The 13,191-nt window shown below is 38.2% G+C and overlaps 1 pseudogene; it reads right to left on the bottom strand.

Annotated features, from left to right (window-relative positions):
- Positions 1–322: 322 nt before the first annotated feature.
- LOC143386658 (serine/threonine-protein phosphatase 2A 55 kDa regulatory subunit B alpha isoform pseudogene) lies at positions 323–1,916 on the bottom strand (annotated as a pseudogene).
- Between the last annotated feature and the right edge of the window lie 11,275 nt (positions 1,917–13,191).

The raw sequence follows: 13,191 nt of genomic DNA on the forward strand, positions 1-13,191 counted from the left end.
GGAGTAACTCAATGTTGATAGTCCAATCTAGTCCATTAGGCAAGATGGTGCAAGAAGTCATTTAAATTAAAAGTGCCCTACCCTTATGTAACTGGCTAGCAGATATGAAGAATACAGTGATAATCCACAGAGCTTTCTCCATGTAGCTATAGAAATGTTTTGCTGAATGGATGAATAAATGAATGACTGTTGAATGAATGAATGTAGAACACTGGAATAGGGTGCTGCAATAGATCTCTCTCTTTCACAGATACAAATGCTAGATTCAATTATCTCAACTAAGCAGGAAGTGGGCTCTTCTGCTAGGAATGCCAACCCTAATTCACTTTGTCTTAAAATGTACACAGATGTTTGTAGTAGATACAGCAATGATGTTTTCCTTGGGGTGCCAGGCCATATGAAGGGTTTCCTTCTTTTTTTAAAATATTTATTTTTTAGTTTTAGGTGGGCACAATGTCTTTATTTTAAATTTATGTGGTGCTGAGGATCAAACCCAGTGCCTCAAGCATGCTAGGCAAGCACTCTACCACTGAGCTACAACCCCAGCTCCTGAAGGGTTGTCTAGGCTGTCAACACTTATTTCATCTTTCTTTCACTTGCTGCTTGCACTGTCTTTGTGTGGCTTCAGAACTGTGTGAGGCTTATTGTTTTCTCATGATGCTTCTAGAGTTATATCTCATTTTTTATTCCTGTCAAACATTCTGAAGAAATTACTATAAGATCCAGCCATGACAACGCTGTCATATCCATTCTAGCAATATTCAAATTTATCAAATGTGCATCTTCATATAGTGAACAAAGTTTACTTCTGAGGTATTCATGTACCTGTAATATTTCCATGGGCCTGTTTTCCATATTTAAGTTCTAAATTTTGACTGATAAATAGCCTCTAGTCATCATATAGTGACTACTATAAATGAATTTTACATTAGAAATAGAAGAAGAAGTGATTTCAGAAAAAAAAAAATGACCTGTTACTAGGGTCTTCAGGTTCTTCAAACAGTTTAGAATGTCTATCACAAGGCAGATACTCTCCTATCTCATAACTAAGTAGTTCCTTTACTTCTGCTGTATACAATAATATTACAGTCGTTTGGATGGAATTTTGCTGTTATAATCACTTCTGTGAGCACCTCTGTATAGGCAGGCTTGGTATCTGCAGTATTAAAATTCCTGTCTGTCATTTCCAGGTTCCAAAGATTAATCCACAAACCATATGTAGATAAATAGGCTTCATGATCACTATTAATAGAAATTGAGTTGATGCACTATATATGTGCATTGTCAAACATTCTTTGTGGACTGACCTCGATCATTAGATCCATGGGCCTAAAGACTGGACATGAAGTGTAGTAACTGTAGCAGGATTTCTATACCTTCCATCTTCCTCTTTCAAGTTATACCCTTCTAGTCTTTGCCCCCTTCACTGATTTTCCATAATTTTCTTATTTTATCATTGGTAGACAATAAAAACTGAGCAGCATTTTGGGGAGGTTACACCTAATTTTGTTCATCTTTTTTTTTTCCTTTTTATAAATTTTTCAAGTAGTCAAATTCTGGTTCATGGCTCTGGAAGGTGCTGTAAGCATTATTTTCTCCCCTGCTATAAAACTGGATTTTGTTCTCATGGGGTGTTGTGAGGATTAATTCGTCAGTGTTTGTAAAGCACCTGAGATCCTTGGGTCGAAGGTACTCTTGCTTCTGGTGAAAGATGACAACTCTACCACTTTTTCCTCCTGTTACTAGTAATTTTCCAGAATGATTAAACTTTACTGTAGAAATTATATCTGCTTCTGCTACATCATCATTTACTGCTTTCACCTGAGAAAACACCACTGAATATCATTTCCTCCTCCAGCTGTTACCACTTTGGGCTGCAAATGGTGACCCTGCTGAGTTGCTCTGGGTCTCCACATCCTGAATTGTCTCCTCCCACCTAGAGATGGTGGGTAGAGAGGGCGGATGGTGTGGATGGCACCTGTGGGGATAGGGGATGGGGGCTGGGGAGAAGGAAGGAGGAGCGGACAAACCAGCCAGCAGTACAAACCCTGAGTTTCAGCAGGACAAACCCTGAGTTTCACACAGGGGCTTTCCTGTTGGTGCTCCTTCTCCTGCAATGGATGAGGCTACAACAGTGATGGCAGCGGTGGGTGACTCCACTTCTCCTTTCTGGGACCTTCTTCTTCCTCTACCTCTTCCTCTTCTTCTTTTGTACCAGGAGTTGAACCCAGGGGGCTTAACCCCTGAGCCGTATCCCCAGCATTTTTTGTGTTTTATTTTGAGACAGGGTCTTGCTAAGTTGCTTAGCACCTCACTAAGTTGCTGAGGCTGGCTTTGAACCCATGATCCTCCTGAGCTGCTGGGATTACAAGCGTGGTCCACTGCGCTTGTCTCTAGAACCTTCTTAAAGGGACATTGTGAAGCATTGTTCTTCTAGTGGTCAGTACTTGGAGCAGTGTACCTGGTTGTGCACTTTTCTTGGAAGGGGAAATGTCCACACATGTGATCATCCGCCAATTCAAGCGGTAGCCAGTGGTTTGGCCTGATGTTCAGAGACTTAGAAAGAACATGATTGGAAAAATGGTGGCAAGGAAATTTGGGGAAGTATGTGGATAGACTCTCTGAATGAATAAAACATATACAGAGAAATTTAATAATTAAGTGGATAGGTTGACATGTTCTGTGAATGCCAGTTAACCTCTTCCTCCAGCTATCCTTGTCTTTGCCAAATGGTTTCATCAACAGAGTGGCCATGATGGCAGAGATAGAGGTTATGCATGGGCTAAGCGACTTGGACTTCTTCCGCAACCACTGCTCAGTGCCCAGTCTGCCAGCAATGGAAATTAGCACTAAGCCCCTGATAAGGCACCATTCTCTGGGAATAATCAGCCAGCTACCTGGAGGCAGGTTGATTACACTGGATCACTTCCATCATGGAAAGGGCAACATTTTGTTCTTACTGGATAAGATACTTTAAATATGTTTACTTTCCTTATATGCAATACTTTTGCAAAAACTACTATCTGTGGACTTACAATGTATCTTATCCACTGTAGTGCTGTACCACACAGTATTGTTTTCGATCAAGGAACTCAATTCATAGAAAAGGAAGTGCTTCACTGGGCCTATGTTCATGGAATTCACTGGTCTTACCATGTTTCCCACTGCCCTAAGCAACTGACTTGATGAATGTGAAATGGCCTTTTGAAGACTTCGTTACATTTCCAGCTAGATAGCAATATCTTGCATACCTGGGGTAAAGTGCTCCAGAAGGCTATATGGGCTCTGAAAAGGTATCCAAAAATATTGTGCTGTTTCTCTATAGTCAGGATTCCTGAGTCTAGGAATCAAGGTTTGAAATGTGTCACCACTCACCATTACCCCAAGTGACCTACTAGCAAAAGGTTGGCTTCCTATTTCCGTGGCTTTATGCTCTGCTGACCTAGAGGTCTTAGTTCCAGATACACAATAATGATCCATTAACTGGATGTTAAGATTGCCTCTCAGGCCATTTTAGACTTCTCATGCATATGGATCAACAGACAGATAAGGGATTTACTGTGTTGACTGGATAGGTTGATCTGACTACCAGAGGAAATTGGACTTTCTTCCACAAAGGAAAACTATGTCTAGGATACAGAATATCCCATAGGGTGTTTCTTGGTATTATTATGCCCTGTGATTAAGGTCAATGGAAAATTACAACACTCATCCAGGCAGGACAACTAAAGACTCAGACGTTTTGGGAATGATTTAGGTCACTTCACAGGTAAAGAACAGCTGGATGCTCGCTGAAGGAAAGGGAAATACGGAACAGATAGTGGAAGCAGGTAGTTGTAAAAACTGACTATGACCATGTGACCAGTTACACAAAGAGGATGGTAATTGTCATGAGTATTTCTTCCTTATTTTGCTATGAATGTGTGTGTGTGTCTTTGTTTTCTTCCCTTTCATTCTCTTATAAGATGTATTAATTTTATATCACACTAAGTACTGCTGACTTTATATCATAACATTGAGTCATGAGATAATAAGGAGAAGGGCAAAGTCCTTACCTCTTTTTCTAGGGAAAATGTTAGTGCATTTTCAGTTGTACACCTGATAGTTGTATTAAGTTAGGAGAAATTATAATCTTGTTATTATTTTCATTTAGAGATAAAACGTTTGTTATAAGGAGATGTGTGTAGGTGACAAGCTGCCAATGGGTGAACCTGTGATGGTTAATTTATGTGTCAACTAGTCTGGATCATGGGGTGTCCAGATTAATCATTCAATATTCTGTGTGTGGAATTAGTGGGCTCACTAAAATAGGTTGCCCTCCCTGATGTGGGTCGGCATGATATGATCTTTGGGCACCTGAACAGAACAAAGCATGGACGAAGGAGACATTTACCCCTTTTTCTTCTGCTTCACTGCTTGAGCTGGGACATCTCATCTCATCTTCTCCTGTCGCAGACTAGGATTCATACCACAGGCTCCCCCGTGCTCTTAGGCCTTTGAACTCTGACTGCAGTTTATCACTGGGACTCTTGGTCTCCAGCCTGGGAGTGGCAGATGGCAATTATCAGCCTCTGTAATTGCACAAGCCAATTCCTCATAACAAATCAGCCTCTATCTCAGTATCTCCCCAAATACGTCGTAAAGACATCTACAATGTAATTTATTTGTGTGTGTTATTCACTATGTTTCTTTGGAGAACCCTGACTAATATATGTAAATTAATAATTTTCATTAAATTTGGAAAGAATACCATTTTTTTCAAATATTACTTCCTTATTTTTTTTCTGGATGCTGCAATTATACAGAAGCTAAGCTTTGTGGGATTTCCCCATTTCTTACTGATGCTCTGTTTAATTTTATTCCAGCTTTCTTTCTTTTTTTTTTTTCCTCTCCGTGTTTCATTTTGGATAGTTTCTGTTGCTGTCTTCAAGTGAAGTCATCTTTTGTTCTATAGCATTTAATCTGTTGTTAATCTTGCCAGTGTATCTTTCATTTCAGATATTGTATTTTTTATTTCTAGAAGCTTAGTGGCTATGTTTTTATTTCATTTTTATTCTTATCATACCTGTATTTTCCTGAACACATGAAGTGTATTTATAACTACCATCTTGATGTTGTTGTCTATAAATTTTACATCTGTGTTTTATCTGGCTTTATCTCTATGGGGATGATTTCTTTTCCTGGTTCTGTGACATATATTCCTGCTTATTTTCATACTTAGTAATGTTTGATTGGACACTGGACATTGTACATTATATTTTATTGGGTGCTGGAATGTTTGAATTCTTTTAGATACTTTGGGCTTCTCTCTCTCTCTCTCTCTCTCTCTCTCTCTCCCCCTTTTCCCTTTGTACTAAAGATGGAACCTGAGGCGCTTTACTACTGAGCTACATCCCCAGCACTTTTTACTTTTTATTTTGAGAGAGGATCTTGCTAAATTGCTGAGGCTGGACTTGAACTTGAGATTCACTTGCCTCTGTCTCCCAAGTCCCTGGATTACAGGCATGCACCACCACACAGGGTCAATACTTTGAGATTTGTTTAAAATGAACTAAATTACTTGTATCAGTTTTATTCTTTTGAGGTTTGCTTTTAAGCTTCAGTAGGGCAGGTCTAAGACAACTTTTTATCAAGGGCTAATCTGGTTCCACTAAGGCTATATGCTTTGAGAACTGTACCAATGGCTCACATCCTGGGAGGTCTTCTCAGTCTGACTAGTGAGATCACTATTTCTGGCCCTGTGTGAACTCCTTAGTGACCTGTCCCTGACTGTTCTTTCCCCGGTTTGTACATAGCACATGGTTCCTGTTTAACAGCATTCTAACTTGCACACAGGTGTTCTCAGACAAAGACTTGGCGAACCACTCTGCAGGTCTCTGGAGCCCTCACTTTTTATACTTCCTCCTTTTGATACTTTGCCTCACAAATTTCGACACCTTGTTCTGCTAGAACTCTGAACTCTGTGTCCTTAATCAGTGAAGCTATTTGGCTCTATTTTAGTTTTTCTTTTTGTGTATTAGACCTGCAAATTCTCAGGCAGTGAGTGGGGCCACTGGTCACACTCATATGTTTTCTTCCTTTCAGTGATCACTGTTTAGCATTTTCTGTTATCCAACGTATGGAAACTTTTGTTTCATGTATTTTGTCCAGCTTTTAGTTGTGAAAGGAGAGAAGGTAAATTGAGTCTCCACCATAGTTGAAAATAGAGTTCTGTTTTGGTAAACAGCTTTTATCTTGTTTGAATAATTTCTACTCTTGTTTTAGTTATTTTTTAAAATTAGAATGCTATTAAATATGGGGGAAAATCCTCTGTTTTGCATGTATTTATAAAATCATGTAGGATTTAGTCTCAATATATAGATTCAGTGACATAGACAAGATTCCTATTGTGGAATAAGTATTACATTTCTGGAAGGAACTCTTTATTGGTCAATGATTATGTTATGTTATTAAAAATATTAACAAATGTATAATATGATAGAAAGTCCCAATAACATGTTAGCATTAGAGCTATCTGTGTAGGTTGGTGACACCCTGAGGGATTGTCACAAAGATTTGTCTGAAGGGGATTTAAATGGCAAAATAATTGTTTTTTTCTTCCAATAAAACTGTTAAAAATTTCTGATGGACTTTCTCACAATTTAGAAGGTTTCTTTTACTTTTTATCTTTTTGGTTACATTTTGAAGCATTTAAAGTTCTTCATATATATTAGACTGATCAAAGTTGTCTCACTGTGTACTAATGCTCTGAATTTCTTTTCAGTATTTTTCTTTCTGTGTTTAAATTTGGATAGCTTGTATTGCTGGATCTTCAAGTTCAATGATCTTCAACATCTAATTTGATATTAATCTTATCCAGTGTCTTTTCAGATCAAAAGTTCAATTTGAGCCCAGGCTGGTTTTGATTTTGTGACACTCCTACCTCAGCCTCCCTAATAGCTGGGATTAGATGTGTAAGTCACCACACCTGGCTCAATTTAAGGATTAAAAAATATTTTCCTTGTCTCTACCAACTTGTGCAATCTCCTCTGACTTCTTGATCATATAATAATAATTATAACTGTTTTAATGTCTTTGTCCATGTCATTTCTGGGATGTTTTTCTTATTTTTACTCTTAATAATGACAAAACAGGAGTCATATTTTCCTGAATTTTTGCATGTCTTGTAATTTTTAATTGGATGGAAGACCCTGAATTTTACCTTGTTGGGTCTGTGCCTCAAGGTGAGTAGAAAAGTGTCTTGAGGGCTAAAGCTCTGGCTGAAGAAGTTGGCAGGAGGCTCCCTCTTGTGGAAGTAGTAAGGAGAGAAGAAAACTGACCATTCTCTTCTGTAGCTGCAGTCAGAGGTTTAGCCAAGGGAGGATGACTCAGGATGGGAGCGGTGATGGTGACTAGAAGAGGGGAGTGATTTGGCAGAAGTTGGGCACCAGCCTCAGGGCAGGATAGAGCTTCCTTGGAGGTGGAAGGTGGTTCAGTACCAGTAAAGTAAGCCATTAAAAAAAAAAAAAAAAAGTAAAGAAGTGCCACAGTCCGGCTGCAGCAAAATAACCAGGGGGTGAGGAACTTGTGTAGATTGATACAGCAGGAGTGGGAGCCGTTTATTGTAGGACTGGAGGGGTATATATACATTCCACACAGCTTATCTTAATTAACATAAACTAGATACAGCAGTCAACCAATAAGGAGTCTCCACACTTAATGGCTCGCTGGCGTTACTTCACAAACCACTCCCTCTGGCAAAATGCCAGGCGCCATTTTGACTTGTTTACAGACCCTAACAAAGAAGCTTTAGTAAACAGGAGGAACCAATTCACTACACTTGTTATATGACCAAATTTAGGAACTCAAATGATCTTTTGTAAAGTTAAAAAGTTTGTGAAAGATAATAAAATAAATCTGAGTAGACCCCCACAAACACACAGAAAGAAGATGCTTGCAAAGAAGGTCATGCAGGGAAGAAGATTGTCACAGCAAGATTTTTGCTTCTTTATTGCTACCAAGATTCTTGGTAGCAAAGATGATCATAAGGATAATTCTTGAGCCACCCAGGAACTGTGATAATATTGGGGGAAACCAGAACTTCAATCTTTGCTAGGTGGGGCTTAAGACAGAGGCTATGATATTTGGTTTATATGCCATTATATTCTTTGATGTTAGGCTTCTCAGGTTAGTGATTTTTTTATTTTTTTGAGGTGGGGGTACTAGAGAGTGAACCCAGGGCCCTTTACCACTGAGTTACATGCCCACTCTATTACATTTTTAGAAAAATTTTAATTTTGAGATAGGGTCTTGCTAAGTTGCTTGGAGTCTTGCTAAATTGCTGAGGCTGGCCTTGTACTTATGATCCTTCTGCCTCAGCCTCCCGAGTTACTGGGATTACAAGTGTGTGCCATCACACCTAGCTCAGGTTAATGGTCTTAAAGACACTTATTATAGGTTAAACAATCTTCTTAAATGTTAGTATGTATGAGAAAGAGCCAATGAGGCTTGAGAACCATAACTTTGGAGCCTAGTGATACTGGGTAACTTGTTGGATATGCCTGAAATGTTCCTTGGACACATAAAGCATATCTTTTGTTATTTATTTATTTATAATTTTTTAAATGTAATTGATTTTTAAATTTGTTTTTATTAGTTACACATGACAGTACAATGACCTTGACATATCATACATTTGAATCAGATGGGAAATAATTTCTCATTTTTCTGAGTGTACAGGTTGCAGAATCATATTGGTCATGCAGTCACATATATACACACAGTAATAATAATGTCTGTTTCATTCTACTATCCTTCCTATCCCCCCTCCCCTCCCCTCCCCTCCCATCACTTCTCTCTACCTAATCTAAGGTAATACTATTCTTTTTTTTCCCTCACATCTTCATACATGTATTTTGTATAATGATGAGGGTCTCCTTCCACCATCCATGCAATTCCCCTTCTCCCTCCCTTTTCCTCCCACTTCTCTTCCCTATGTAGAGGTAATCTTCTTCTCATGCCCTTCCTCCCTACCCCGTTTTGAGTCACCCCCCTTATATCAGAGAAGACATTTGGCATTTGTTTTTTTGAGATTGGCTAACTTCACTTAGCATAATCTGCTCTAATGCCATCCATTTCCCTGAAAATGCCATGATCTTAGATACCATCTCACTCCAGTAAGAATGGCAGCCATGATGAAGACAAACAACAACAAATGCTGGCAGGATGTGGGGGAAAAGGTACACTCATACACAGCTTGTGCAGCCGATTTGGAAAGCAGTATGGAGATTCCTTAGAAAGCTGAGAATGGAACCACCATTTGACCCAGCTATCCTTCTTCTTGGACTATACCCAAAGGACCTAAAAACAGCATACTACAGGGACACAGCCACATCAATGTTTATAGCAGCACAATTCACAATAGCTAGACTGTGAAGCCAACCTAGATGCCCTTCAATGGATGAATGGATAAAAAAAAAAAATGTGGCAATTATACACAATGGAATATTACTCAGCACTAAAAATTATTTATTTATTTTTGATAGTGATCAAATAAGTCTTACTGCATTATTGATAGTGATCAAATAAGTCTTATTACATTACTCCCATGTAAGAGTAATATTAGCTTTGATGCTTATTTTGTAGATAAAATGGGATATTTAATTTTTTTTTGTACTAGGGATTGAATACAGGGGAGCTTACCTCACTGAGCTACATCACCAGCCCTTTTTATTTATTATTTTGAGACAGGGTCTTGCTAAGTTTCTTAGGAACTTGCTCAATTGCTGAGGCTGGCTTTGAACTTGAGATTCTCCTGCCTCAGCCTCCCCAGCTGCTGAGATTATGGGTGTGCACCACAGTGCCCAGATAATTTTTATTTTATTATTTATCATGTGTTTTCTATGTTCATTTACATGTCTGTCTCCTCTAACAACACCCTAAGAGATCATGCTTTGTAGGTACCATGTGTTGGGTGATTACTGTTAGAAATATTGGATTGCTACAAGAAATCAGACAAGGGCTCAAAAGTTACTCTACAAGGCAAAATTCACTTCTACAGAAGGGTGTGCCACCAACCAGAGCAAGCACAGTGGGGTGGGCAGCCCACCTGTTTTTATCCCTAATGCAGATCTGCCCCTTGTTCTGATAGGAGGAACTTGGGGTTACTATGTATGTGATTGGCTGATTTAAAATTGGGAAGAGAAAAGGGAAGGGTTATGATTGGCTCATTGAAGACTCTATACACACTATGATTGGAAGACCAAGGACAAAGGGAGATTATAGTTGGGGGTTGTGACATAGGTATCAGAATCTGCACTCTTGGTGGACATATGTTGGACATATGTTGGACATGTAGGGGAGCTCAAAATGGCTTTATTTTTTCCATATGGTTTTATAATTTAGAATGGCTCCATCTAACCAAATATTATGAAATTTAAGTTTTAGGTTACAGTAAACAGGTTTTTGTTACATACCGGGAAACTAAGACTACAGGTTTAACTTTGGTAGAAAAGAGAACATTAATCTTACATTATCAAATAATGAGTGTTGATATATTTTATGTTGCTTATCTTATATACTTTCTGGGAAACTATGGATTTCATACTTCTGTCCACATTTTCAGGTTTAGGAAACTGAAGTGAGTGTGGTAAATCACCTTCCCAAAGCCAGATGGCCACTAAGCCTTGAGTTCTCCTGTGAAGAATGCTGTGAACAGGGGTGTGCAGGCATCTCTCTGATGTGCTGATGAACTGCCTTTGGTTATCTACTCAGCTTGGGCTTGCAGGTCATATGGCAGTTCTCTTGTTAGCTTTTGAGGCACCTCCATACTGTTTTCCATCATGACTACACTACTTCACATTCCTGCTAATAGCTTACTTGGCATTCCCTTTTCTACATATTCTTGTCAGTACCCATCGTCATTTGGCTTTTTGATAATAGTCATTCTTACTGGGGTGAGATGATATCTCATTGTGGTTTTGCTTTGCATTTTCTGAATGATTAATGAGTTGGAGCATTACTTATACACCTGTTAGTCATTTGTCTTCTTCCGAGAAGTGTCTGTTTAGGTCCTTTGCTCACTCATAATTATTTTTGTTATTGACTTTTGGGGATTTCTTATATATTCTGGATATTAACTTCTTGTCAGATGTGTAATTTGCGAATTCTTTCTCCCATTCTCTAAGTGTTCATCAACTGATGAATAGGTAAAGAGAATGTGGCACACTATTTATGGTGGGTATGTTACCCAGCCATATAAAGAATGAAGTCCCATCACTTGTGACAACACAGATGGAACCGGAGATGATTATGTTACAGTGAAATAATCCAGGCACATAAAGATAAGTATTGCACCATCTTACTCATAAGTGGAAACTAAAATAATTGATCTCCAATAATGTGAAGAGAGAGCCTACAGAATGGGAGAAAATCTTTACCACATGCACTTCAGATAGAGCACTAACCTCCAGGATATATAAATAACTCAAAAAACTCAACACAAGGAAACCAAATAACTCAATCAATAAATGGGCTAAGGAACAGAACAGACACTTCACAGAAGAAATACAATGAATCAACAAATATATGAAAAAATGTTCAACATCCTTAGTGGTAAGAGAAATGCAAATAAAAGCTACACTGAAATTTCATCACATTCCAGTCAGAATGGCAATTATCAAGAATACAAGCCACAATAAATATTAGTTAGGATGTGGGTCGGGGAAGGTACACTCATACATTGCTGGTAGAACTGCAAATTTGTGCAACTGTTACGGAAAGCAGTATAGAGGTTCCTTAGAAAACTTGGAATGGAACCACCATTTGACCCAGCTGTCTCACTTCTCAATTTATACCAAAGGACTTAAAATCAGCATTCTACAGTGATACAGCCATATCAATGTTTACAGCAGCTCAATTTGCAATAACTAAAGTATGAAACCTACCTAGATGCCCTTCAACAGATGAATGGATAAAGAAAATGAGATATATACATACATACATATATGACATTATTCAGCCCTAAAGAAGAACGAAATATTATGGCACTTGCTGGTAAGTATATGAAGCTGGAGAATATCACACTAGGTGAAATAAGATAATCCCAAAGAACCAAAGGCTGAATCTTTTCTCTGATATGCAGATGCTAATTCATAATAAGAGGGAGAGCTATGGAGGAATAGAGGTACTTTGGATTAGAAGGAGGGGAATGAAGTAAGGGGAAGAGGTATAGGGGTGAGAATGATTATAGAATGAACCAGACATTATTACCCTATGTACATATATATTACATGACCTATGCAATTCTATATCATATACAACCAGAAGAATGAGAAGTTATACTTCATTTATGTATGATGTGTCAAAATGCATTCTACTGTCATGTATAACTAATTAAAACAGACAAAAAATAAAATAATTGATCTCAGAAGTTAAGAGTAGAATGGTGACTATGGAAGGCTGGGAAGAGGAGAGGAAGGGAAGGATGGAAAGAGGGTGTCAGTGGGTGCTTAGTAACATAGGAGCAATTGTTCTGGTGTACAAGAGGGTGACTACAGATAAAAATAATGCACTGTGTATTTTAAAAAGCTGTAAGTAAGGGTTTTAGAAATTGTTATCATAAAAATTATAAAGCCTGAGGATACAGATGTGTTTAGCCTGATGTAAACATTGCACAATTTATACAAGTGTCAAAACATTGTTATTCCATTAATATGTACAATTTTTATGTACCAGCCATTTTTTTTTTAAATTTAAGAGTATGTGAACTCTAAAATTGTCCTATTAACCTCTGAATGTCTTGCACCTAACATAATGAATGAGGCATAGTGCTCAATATGGAATAACTGATAATGAACACCACAGTGTGTATGAGAAACAGTTGCTCACTGTGAACACAAGATAGCAGCATAGATCCAATTATGCAGTTCACTACGGGGACACTTCTGTTTCTAGTATTGAGCTTCCAGGATGGTTGACCAAAACCAGAAAATGCAGATCCCATTCGGAATCTATTTTGCTATTTTTAAAATGAAAAAATTAACAAGTGACATGAAGTTACTAAGTAAGGGGATCTGATAGCATTAATGAATTTATTCCAATCATCATAAATAGTATGAGGGCCTGGGACCAAAGAAGAATGATATGAAATTTTCTTTTCTCAAGATCCCAGAATCATGCCTGCCCCTTACCTCCACCTAGGACTAAAAACAC

Source organism: Callospermophilus lateralis, chromosome 2 (assembly GCF_048772815.1).
Source record: "Callospermophilus lateralis isolate mCalLat2 chromosome 2, mCalLat2.hap1, whole genome shotgun sequence".
In the NCBI taxonomy this organism is placed as follows: Eukaryota; Metazoa; Chordata; class Mammalia; order Rodentia; family Sciuridae; genus Callospermophilus; species Callospermophilus lateralis.